Source organism: Lepus europaeus, unplaced genomic scaffold (genome assembly GCF_033115175.1).
Source record: "Lepus europaeus isolate LE1 unplaced genomic scaffold, mLepTim1.pri SCAFFOLD_3_1, whole genome shotgun sequence".
NCBI classification, from domain to species: domain Eukaryota; kingdom Metazoa; phylum Chordata; class Mammalia; order Lagomorpha; family Leporidae; genus Lepus; species Lepus europaeus.
This window is the reverse complement of record NW_026909276.1, coordinates 15235-27446: the sequence shown is the minus strand read 5'-3', so window position 1 is coordinate 27446 and position 12212 is coordinate 15235. Positions and strand designations below refer to the sequence as shown.

The following is a 12212-nucleotide window of genomic DNA, read 5'->3' as shown; positions in this document are numbered from 1 at the left end:
CGGGACAGAGTCTGGTACCCCAACCAGGACTAGAATCTGGGGTGCCGGTGCCACAGGGGGAAGATTAGCCTTGTGAGCCATGGTGCCGGCCCTTTTTTTTTTTCTTTTTAAGAAATATTTTAAAATTTATTTGACAGGTAGAGTTATAGACAGTGAGAGAGACAGAGAGAAAAGTCTTCCTTCCATTGGTTCACTCCCTAAATGGTTGCCACGGCTGGCGGGCTGTAGCAATCCAAAACCAGGAGCCAGGTGCTTCCTCCTGGTCTCAACACTTGGGCCATCCTCCACTGCACTCCTGGGCCACAGCTGGACTGGAAGAGGAGCAACCAGGACAGAATCCTGTGCCCCGACTAGAACTGGGTGTGCCGGCACTGCAGGCAGAGGATTAGCCTACTGAGCCGCGGTGCCAGCCAATTAAGCTTTTAAAGACTCAGGGAGGGCAGCTGATGATTTTCTTTCTCCATGAATTCTGAGGCAGCTCTTCTGGCTTCATAGCTTCACTGTGATCTTTCTCCTCTTCTTTGGGATCTTCCATTTTCTCATCCTCCTCACTAAGAGGCTGAGGCATAAGCTGATTACCTACAAGGACGTGCCTGTTAATTCTGTTTCACTCTCTTTCTTTTCCTTTTGGGTGGAACCTTTTGGCCTGCATTTCATTGTTTATGAAATTTCTAAGTGGGCTGTGAATATAAATACAAGCCAAGTCCTGCAGGTTCCTGACAGCACAGGGGGGAGTCCCACAGAAGCAGGCTTGCCGTAACCATTCTTACTTGGCTGCACAAGTGGAGCAAATGAAACAGCAAGGATATTTTTACTTTCCCAAGTGTTTTGTCCCGGTCACATAATCTGTGTTAACTGATCTTCTATAGGCATGACTAGCATGCCTCCCACATTCAGTAAAATTTTCACATAGTTTTCAAGGCCTTTTTGGACCCTAGCACCACAGTAAATTCGATCATACTGATAACTGTAGGACATTTCTAGAGGTGATTACCAACTACAAATGCAGGTTCACAGAACTCAAATTTATCAAAGCTATTATTTTTGACAAAGCTCTCCAGTTTTTCCTTGGCGTATTCCACTACATCTGAATGAAGCTCAATCCCATGATTTATTCTAAAAGGACCTGTGGCACAGCGGTTCAGCCCAGCTCACTGTAGCAATGTGCAGGGCCAGGCTCTTAATAATTGGTGAGCTTCCTGGAAGCCAGCTGCTGCCACAATACCGCCAACTTTTAAAAATGTATTATTTTAAAATTGTGTTCACTGGGGCTGGCATTTGGCATAGCAGATAAAGCTGCTGCCTGCAGTGCTGGCTTCCCATATGGGCTTCAGTTCATGTCCTGGCTGGTCCACTTCTGATCCAGCTGTCGGCTGTGGCCTGGGAAAGCAGTCAAAGATTGCTCAAGTGCTTGGGCCCCTGCACTAGTGCAGGAGACATGGAAGAAGCTCCTGACTCCTGGCTTTGGATTGGCGCAGCTGCAGCAGCTGCAGCCATTTGGGGAATGAACCAGCAGATGGAAGACCTCTCTTTCTTGCCTCTGCCTTTCAAATAAAATAAATCTTTTCAAAAAAGTATTCATGCCAGTGCCCTGGCTCATTAGGCTAATACTCTGCCTGCGGTGCCAGACCCTGGGTTCTAGTCCTGGTTGGGGGCTGGATTCTGTCCCGGTTGCTCCTCTTCCAGTCTAGCTCTCTGCTGCGGCCCAGGAAGGCAGTGGAGTATGACCCAAGTGCTTGGGACCTGCACCTGCATGGGAGACCAGGAGGAAGCACCTGACTCCTGGCTTCGGATCACTGCAGTATGCCAGCCATAGCAGCCATTTGGGGGTGAACCAACAGAAGGAAGACCTTTCTCTCTGTCTCTCTCTCTCACTGTCTAACTCTGCCTGTCAAAAAAAAATTCATTTATTTATTTTTTTTTGAAATGGTAGAATTGTAGAGATGGAGGGAGGGAGAGAAGGAGAGGGGGAGAGGGAGAGAGGGAGAGAGGGGGAGAGAGGGAGAGGGAGAGAGAGGAAGAGAGGGAGACAGAGAGAGAAGAGAATGAATCTTCTGTTTACTTCCATTCCCAAGTGCCCTAAATAGCTTCAGCTTGGCCAGGCCAAAGCCAGGAGGCAGAAACTCAATCCAGGTCTCCTGTGTCTGTGGGAGGAACCCATCTAGTTGAGCCACTATCTGCTTCCTCACAAGTGAATTATCAGGAAGGTGGATTGCTGTGTACACTCTAAGTGTCAGATTAACCTGATGTGCTATGATTACAATTATTTTGTGGATAAAAATATGTGATAACAAAATGAGCCAGGCATTACTAGCAAGAATTGAATGTGTATAATTAACAGGCAAGTATTAGTATGTCCCCAATAGGTATTTATTTAAATTATAATACCTTTTCTTAATTTCTCTAGCTTTCTGACTGCCATCTATTTATTAATTTAAAGGGAAAATTTTAAGAAATGTCTTGAAAATTGCTTTCTCTACACGTTTGCTTATTGTAGGAAAAAACTACAATAATGAAGTCATATTGAAGTAAAAATAATACTGCTGTTTTGATTAAATTAATTATAATCAGTTCTCTCTTTTTAAAATTTTTTTATTTCATAAATGTGGATTTACAAAGTGCAACTTTTGTATTGTTGTGGCTTCCCCCCCAACCTCCCTCCCTCCCGTGGCCCTCCCCTCTCCCTCTCCCATCCCACCCTTTATTGAGTTTCATTTTCAATTACCTTCATATACTGAAGATCAACTTAGTATATACTAAGCAAGGATTTCAACAGGCTGCATTCACACAACCGCACAAGGTATAGGGTATTGTTCGATTAGTAGTGTTTTAAAGTTTCATAGTAAAACACATTAAGGACAGAGATCCTACGTGGGGAGGATGTACCCAGTGACTCCCATTGTTGATTTAACAATTGGCACTCTTATTTGTGATGTCAGCAATCACCCGAGACTCTTGCTATGAGCTGTCTAGGCTATGGAAGTCCCTTGAGTTCACCGACTCTGAACTTGTTTAGTCAAGGCCGTGTCACAGTGGAGGTTCCTTCCTCCCTTCAGAGAAAGGCGCCTCTCTCCTTGATGGCCTGTTCCTTCTGCTGGGGTCTTGTTCACCAGGGTCTTTCATTTAGATTGTTTTTTGCTATGGTGTCATGGCTTTCCATGCCTATGAGACTCTCATGGACCTTTTAGCCAGATCTGAATGTCCCAAGGGTTGATTCTGAGGCAGGAGTGCTGTTTTGGGCATTTGCCATTCTATGAGTCTACTGTGTGTCCTGCTTCCCCAGCTGTCTCTTTTAATAGAAAAGAGGAACAACAAGCATCGTTTTAGACTCTAAAAATAGTATCGTCTACAATATATCTATATGATTTGGTAAATCTTTCACAGTTATGCTCCTGAAGTAATGCTAGGATTGTGTTGAAGCTGAGGGGGACAGACACTGGGAAGTCTTTTCCCTAATACCAGAGGGGCTTCATGCATCATTTGTGGGAGACTAAATTACCATAATGGATAACCTGGGTAAGAGATAAGGAGGGTGATTGATAATGATTATAAATAAATAACTAAATAAAATATTGTTTCATTCAGTTAAGAATAAACCTGATTGAGTATAATAGATAATTGAACTCATGGGCTTTTCTAAATCGTTTGTATTTTTCTAACAAGCTCCCCAAATTATATGATCTGGGGATAGTACAGTAGTCTGAGAGTGTAACATTAACATGATCATGACCATGTGGCTTATAGTCTCCATACTCTTATCTCATGGCTACATATATGACCAACACACTGTGTTCTAGGAAGGGATAAAGAAAATGATTTTGCAGGTAAAACTTCCTCCTTTATAATCAACATTCCAACAAAATTATCTCAATGACTTCCACTTTCATCTTAGTTACCAAGAAAATACATCACAACAGATATTTTTGCTCATGTATTGTGAATTACAGTAGCAGCTATTAAGCAAGATAAGCTAAACAGATTTTATGCAAGTCTTCTTGATACACATGAAAAAATATAGCAAAATGTTCAAAGTTAGCTCTTTGTTCTTTATTCAAAAATAAAATTAAAAAGGCAAAAATGAATTGAAAAATAACAATACAATTTTAATACATTTGAAGGTTTTACATGGAAAATTAACATTAAAAGCATAGGGCCTAAAAATCTGATTATGGATGGAAAATAAATTATTCAAAAACAGACAAACTGAAACAAAGCAGAAGATCAAAATAAATATTGAAAATAAAAATGATTATCCTATAGTGTGCATATTTTTAGGTAAAAATCATTTTCCTGGCCGGTACCATGGCTCAACAGGCTAATCCTCCGCCTAGCGGCGCCGGCACACCGGGTTCTAGTCCCGGTCGGGGCGCCAGATTCTGTCCCGGTTGCCCCTCTTCCAGTCCAGCTCTCTGCTATGGCCCAGGAGTGCAGTGGAGGATGGCCCAAGTCCTTGGGCCCTGTACCCCATGGGAGACCAGGAGAAGCACCTGGCTCCTGGCTTTGGATCAGCGTGGTGCGCTGGCCGCAGTGTGCTGGCTGCGGCGGCCATTGGAGGGTGAACCAACGGCAAAGGAAGACCTTTCTCTTTGTCTCTCTCTCACTGTCCACTCTGCCTGTCAAAAAAAAATCATTTTCCTAATATACAGAGATGGTGAATTTGGGAGGTTGACAAGGAGTGTGGTGTGATGGGGTTGATAAGATGCTCTAACTTTAATGAGTTAGATATTTTAATTTGAGACATCAACCTAGTGAAAAACAATCTTCCTTGTTGTTCAGTTACGTGTGTATTCACCCTTAAAGGCAGTGTATGGTATCATTTCAATTTCCACTCTTTCAGAGACATTCCTCCCATCAAATAAATGAGTCTATCTTTATTGTCTGTTTCAGAATCAATAGCAGTAATAAAGTTACTGGTTTCCATTGTGTTACTGTGTCCAACTGATATATATTGATTATAATTCTATAAAAGCGCTTTTGTAACATTTTTAAATGTCATGCAGTGTTACATTCTAGATACCATATTTATTGTTCAAAACATATATTTCCTCTATTTATTTTTCCTGTACTTGGAGTATGAGGTCTCTGCCTGGCCCCTTCCATGGATGGGAGGGAGCAAAATGCTGTCGTGGCAGTAGGGACTGTAGCAAGCCATGTATATGGAGGGAAATGGGCTTAACATTAGCTGTGAGTGAAGAGGATGGGACACCTTCTATGGCAGATATTGATGTTTCTGTGTCTACCCCAAGTGGCCCATGGTGTCTGTCCTTCCCTCCAGGCCACCTGTTCCAGCTCTTAGTGTGCGGTGGGAGAGGAACCTGCAGGCCTGAGAGACAGCATAACAGCAGAAAGCAAGGCCTAAGGGTGGAGGCCTTCTGACAGGTGGGATGGGTTGTACATTCAAATGTGAAGGAAAGTCTGGTTGAGAGGGCCTCCCAGGGCTTGCCTTCAATCTTCCCTGGCTACTCATCAGGGCTACCCCTCACCACTGAGCCTCTGAGTCTAAGGAGAGAAGGGCTTGCTGGCTGAGCCCACCTGGCTGGTTTTTTTTCAGGAAGTCTGTCAACTGACACTGGTTCATTTCCAAAAATATATAATTTACTAAAAAGCAGCTTGCCAAACCCATGGTAACCAAGGTGTGGTAGTTGAAATGGAGTTTCCAGCCAGCTGGGCTCATTAGCAACTGCTCCTCTCCTCCCATCCCACCCAGGTGCAGTTGTCAGGCCAAAAGGGCTGTGACTGCAGATGTCAAATCAAGGTCAGGATGATGGTTCCCCTGATGTGATCTTATGTAAAATATGACAATGACATGTGCTGAGGTGCAGGACATGGGCAGCAACTGCTATCCATATGGTATAGAAAGTTCTAAGTTCACAAAGCTGATATGTTCCTGAAAGCATTCCTCTAGCCTTGGCAAATGGTGGTGATTGGAGCAGGTACCAGATCTGGTAACAGTGTGACAGGGGATCTGTCATGCCCAGGCATAGCCACATGGTCTTTATGGAGCCAATAAGAGCAACACCAAGCCATCATGCCAATGAGCTTTGACAAATGGACATAACTCATTGTCCTTTATCAAAATCCTTCTCTTATTGACATGTTATTATTAATACCCATTCAGGTTACATTTGGACAATTCCACTTAAAGGAGAATCTACTTGCTATGGCATTGTGTTCAATTTTTTTTAATAAATCAAGCCCAGACATTTGTTTATAAAAATCTATTTGGAGGAAGGATGATGGTATAAACCATTTACATTAGTTTTATCTTGACAAGTAAAGCATTATCCATAATGTAAGATTTGTTACTTATTCAATTAAAGACTGATAATGGGCCCACCTATACCTCTTCTGCATTCAATCATTTTTGTCAATTATAAGATATTATAAGATATCCCTTTTCCTGCAGGTCAAGCCATTGTTGAGCACACCCATCATATGCTTAAAACTCTTCTTCAAAAACAAAAGAAAAGGGGGAAACACCCCTGGGGAGATTAATCATAAAATGGCCATTCTTTTATTTACACTTAATCATTTAACTTATTTTTCAAAATTCAATTCTACCTCTCTTGATTCTAAAACCCTAGCACAACAGCATTCCCATCCAGCTCATGAAGAACCACGACTGTTAGTTTATAAGTAGCCCCCCCATCCTAACTCAAAGGGCTCTAAACCACTCAAAACATGGGGAAGAGGGTTTGTTTCTGTTTTATGCCTTTACAGGTCCTGTGTGGATGCCAGCCCACTGTGTCTGACCTACAGACACCATGAGTTGGCACCAGCAGTTACAGGATACAATTCCTCCTTTACAACTAAAGAAGACAAAAAAATCAGTGCCACTGTTTCACCCTCTTTCAAAGAATCAAAAACAAAGCCACTTCATTGCAAGTCCCCCAAGACAAATCAACCACCTGGGGAGATATGAAGCCATTGATTGCTGATTGCTTCTGCACAACAGAAACACATTCTAGAAACTCCTGAGACTTTATTTACCACTATTTTTGCTCAACTTACATACAGTTCTACTTTGATCTTGTTAATCATTATGTTATGCTTTTCCCTCCCTGTTGGCTCTTACTGTTTAACAACTGTTACTCCTGAAGTAAAGATACCTGTAGGAAACCCTGTGTTGTTATCCTGTTTTTGGAATTGTTATCACCCATCTTCCTAGAAGAGCTTGCCTATTTTTAAAAAAAAACTGCTAAGGCCATCGCTGCATTTAGAGTTAATTCAAATTCATGAAGGTGTTTTACAAAATTATGCTTCAACAGATAGACCAGTCTAAGTTTAAAAGTGATAATATAAATAACATCAAGTACCTGGTTAAAAAAAATAGAATTAAAAAGGAAGGAAGGACCAACATGGGAAGCAGTCCACACAGCAGACTCCTAGAATGACTTTTGCAGTAAATAACACTCTGACCTCAGAATCAACCCTCAAGGCTTCCTGGTCAGGCTGAAAGGCCTGCAAGAGCATTTCAGGCATGGAAAGACAAAACTCTGACAAAAAAAAATCCTACATGGAGATCTCTGTGAGACCTCAGAGGAAAGAAAAGGTCATCAAAGGAGACACTGTTCTCTGAAGGAAGAAGAGAACATCCTCTTCGCTTATGGCTGTCCAAATACCAATGGTGTCTATGGTCACAAAAGGCTTCCATAGCCCTGGCAGCCCATGACAAGGGCATCAGATGATCACTGACATCATAAAGAGTGTTAATTGTTAAAGGAAAAACAGTAATCACTGTGCACTTGCTCCCCAGGTAGGACCTCTGTCCCTATTGAATTGTAATATGAGAATCAACTGCAAATTCTCTCCCTAAACTGTACCCTACATGTTGTGTGTTGGCATGGGGGCAAGTTGTTGAAATCTATGATTAGCATAGAGTTGGTCCTCTGTATATAAAGTCCTACTAAAAATGATCCATAATGAGGAAGGAGATGGGAGAGGGAATGGGAGGTGGGATGGGAGGGGGATGGAGGGTTAGGGGGAAAGAACCACTGTTCTATTAAAGTTGTATCTATGTAAAAATGAATTCATTAAATTAAAAAATTGTGCTGCTATTGATTATTTACCACTTAAACATCAAAGTGGATGACAATAATTTCCAGGATTATGTTGTTTCAACATCACAGATAATTCTAATTTAATTCAAAAGGAAATTGATAACATCAAAAATGAAATTTCTCATTTAAATATTAAACCTGAATGGTGGCAATTGGGATTCTGGCTGCATTGGCTGCTGCACTTTGTGGTACCAGTTATTATGGTCCTCATCCTGTGTTTGATACATGCATCATCTCATGCATACCTAATCTAGATCTATGCTTAAAATAAAGAAAAGGGGGAAGTAAAGGATGCTGCCTAAGTGTCTCTCAGGAGAACACACTCCCCTGAAGTTAGAGGCATAGCCACAGTTTCTGATATCCACCAAAAGAGGCTGGGGAATGGGCACACTTACCCTCAAAGGAATGTGGCAGCAGAGACAGCAGGGGGCTAATGGACATTAATTGGTACCTGGGATGTTTTCCAGAATTTGTAGACTTCCAAGTATTTGAATGGACCTGTCTTTGAAGATTTACACCACTGCTCTGTTCTCTGTCATGGATCACCAGACTGGATTCCTTTTCCACCTAAAGTTGTACACCAACTGTGCCTATGTGCTTGCTAGCTTCTAGACTTGCTGGTATCCTCTAATAAAAAGTGCTGGCCAGAGCAATCTGGGGAGCACTCTGTATGTGAAAATGTCTGTGTTCTGTCTCATTCATTTTTGAAACCCCACACCTTAGATGTATTGAAAGTTTGTTTATTTGGTACCTTTCCAATTTTTTGATGTAGGCATTCAATTGTTATAAACTTCCCTCTTACACTACTTTGGCTGTATTCTATAAGTTTTGATGTGTTGTGTTATCTTCATTCATTTCCAGAACTTTTTTTATTTCTATTTCTTCTATGACCCACTATTCATTCAGGCACATGTTCTTCAGTCTCCATGTGTTTGCATATGTTTTATAAATTCTTGAGTTGTTAATTTCCTGTTTAATTCCATTATGGTCAGAGAAGATGCATGGCATGATTCAGATTTTTTTAAGATTTCTAAGACTTGCTTTATGGCCTAGCATATGTTCTATAATATAGAATGTTCCATACAATGATGAAAATAATGTGTCTTACAACTGTGGAATGAAAAGCTCTGTCAATATCATTTAGGTTTACTTAATCCATAATATCAATTAGCTCTGTTGTTTCTTTGTTGATTTTCTGTCTAGTTGATCTGTCCATTGAGAAAAATCAGTGTTGATGTCTCTCATTACTATTGTATTGGAATCTATGTCTCCCATTAGATCTGTTAATATTTCTTGTAAATAACCAGATGCCCTGGCATTGGATTTTAAACATTTATTATTGTATCATCTTATGTTGAATTGATCACTTAATCTCCACATAGTGCCCTTCTTTGAATCTTTTAACAATATTTTGGTTAAAGTCTATGTTGTCTGATATTAGGATGACTACACTTGTTCTTTTTTGTTGTTGTTGTTAATTTATTTGACAGGTAGAGTTATAGACAGTGAGAGAGAGAGACAGAGAGAAAGGTCTTCCTTCCATTGGTTCACTCTCCAAATGGCCACTGGCACTGCACCAATAAGAAGCCAGGAGCCAGGTGCCTTCTCTTGGTCTCCCAAGTGGGTGCAGGGGCCCAAGCACTTGGGCCATCCTCTAGTGCCCCCTTGGGCCACAGCAGAGAGCTGGACTGGAAGAGGAGCAACCAGGACTAGAACCCAGTGCCCATATGGGATGCCAGCACCACAGGCAGAGGATTAACCAAGTGAGCCATGGCACCAGCCCCTTTTTTGCTTTCCATTAGTGTGGAATAACTTTTCCCATTCTTTCACTTTCAATTTGCATTTCTCCTTGCTGTTGAGGTGTGTTTCTTGTAGGCAGCAAATAGACAGGTCTCAATTTTCAATCCATTCAACAAGTCTGTATCTTTTAACTGGAGAGTTCAGGCCATTTACATCAAGGTTATGATCAATAAGTAATGGCTTGGCCCTGGCATTTTTTTCTATATATATTCATATTGTTTGCTTTATATTTCTTTTGTACTTTTACTGCCTTCACATTCTTTCATAATGAAGTCTAACTTTCTGTGTTTCTGTGTGTAGCACATTCTTAAGGAACTTTTGTAAGGGTAAGCGAGTGGTGACACTCAATTTCTGTTTGTTATGGAAGCTCTTTATTTCACCTTAATTCATAAATGATAGCTTTACATGGTACAGTATGCGGGGTTAACTGTTTTTTCAAAGACTTGTATTATGTCTCTCCATTCTCTCCTAGCCTGCAGAGTTTCTGATGAGAATTCGGATGTGAGTGCAGTTGTAGACCCTGTGAGAGCAATTTGGTATTTTATGCTCATTTTAGAATCTTTTCTTTGTGTTTTATTGTTGAAAATTTGATTGTAATGTGTTGTGATGAAGACTTTTCTTGTCATGGCTATAAGGAGTTCTGTGTGCCTCGTGTACTTTGACTTCTCTTTTTTTTTCCAAATTAGGGAAGTTTTCTGTAATTATTTCACTGAATATGTTTTCTAATCCATTTTCTCTTTCCACACCTTCAGGAACTCCTAAGACCCATATGCTGGGTCCTTTGATAGTATCCCAAAAGTCTCCAACACTGTTTTAAATTTTTCTAATTTCTTCTTTTTTTGTTGTTCTTACTGAAAAATTCCCAGTGATTGTGTTCTAGCTCAGATATTCTTTCTTCCGCCTCAACCAGTCTGTTGTTAGGACTTTCCACTGCCTTTTTATTTGACATATTTAACTCTTCATTTCTAATAATTTATTTTGGTTTCTCTAAAAATCTCAACTTTATGGAACAAGTTTTCTTTCATGTCATTTATGAATTTCTTTCATTTTTGAATTTTTTCTCATTGCTTCTTTTTTTTTAACAGGCAGAGTGGACAGTGAGAGAGAGAGACAGAGAGAAAGGTCTTCCTTTTTGCCGTTGGTTCACCCTCCAATGGCCACTGTGGCCGGCACATCTCGCTGATCCAAAGCCAGGAGCCAGGTGCTTATCCTGGTCTCCCATGCAGGTACAGGGCCCAAGGACTTGGGCCATCCTCCACTGCCTTCCCGGGCCATAGCAGAGAGCTGGCCTGGAAGAGGAGCAACTGGGATAGAATCCAGCGCCCCGACCGGGACTAGAACCCGGTGTGCTGGTGCCGCAAGGTGGAAGATTATCCTGTTAAACCATGGCACCGGCCTTCTCATTGCTTCTTAATCCTTTGATTAATTTTTTGAATTACATTTCAGGTATTTCATCAACCTCTTCATCTTCAAAGTCTAATATTGAAGTGTTTGCATTCCTTTGGTGGAATTATGTTGTTTTCTTTTTTCTTTATCTTGAATTTCTGCATTTATTTTTAGGCATTTGTGGAGACATTTATTGGATTTTTCCTCTGATGGATTATTTTTGAACTATGCTTCTGTGGCTTAGCGGAGCATCTGCTCTTTTAGTGACTACCCAGATGCTTGAGCTGAGTGTGTCCTGGGGGCTCTAGTCTATGCTCCAGGATGGAGTGAGTATCCAGGGTCACACCCATTTTGGACATGGTATGTCTTCTTAATTGCCAACAGAAAGGAGGGAATGACCACCTATGTTGGCATCATCACACCTTTCCCTCTGCTCTTCTAAGGTGTCCAATGCCTGAGTGTTAGGCCGCAGTGGGTGTAACTTTCACCTATGCTGGTATATGAATTGCACAAAGGATGAGCACAGATCCTGCTGCAATGTCCCACCCTAATTAGGGAGCTCAGAGTGTGTGGAGCTATAAACAGTAATTACCCAGAAAACCAGCAACACTCTGTACTCTCTCAGTCGCAGGGTTCCCATAGTGTTATCCCACAAGGCACAATCACAGTCATGTTGTACATAGGATCCACTCTGCCCCACTAGCCTGGCCCCATTCACAGAGAGGCAGAGATGTTCCCAGAGCCAGCTGCATGTGAGTATACTGCATAGACGGTTTGAACCTCGTGCCAGCAATACATTGAGAAGCTGGGGGCACCTCACAGTTGTACATGGGTGCCCAGCCCCCATCAAACTAGCAGACTCAAAGACAGTGGGAAACATGGATTTTTCCCTCTGGTAAAATCCCTGGATCCCACATGTGCACAATACACACTGGCTGCAGCCTTAATCATTTCAAAATCACCCCT

The 12212-nt window shown here is 41.5% G+C and overlaps 1 pseudogene; it reads right to left on the bottom strand.

Annotated features, from left to right (window-relative positions):
- Nucleotides 1-430: 430 nt before the first annotated feature.
- On the bottom strand, nt 431-11596 carry LOC133755065 (protein-L-isoaspartate O-methyltransferase domain-containing protein 1-like; annotated as a pseudogene).
- Nucleotides 11597-12212: the final 616 nt, after the last annotated feature.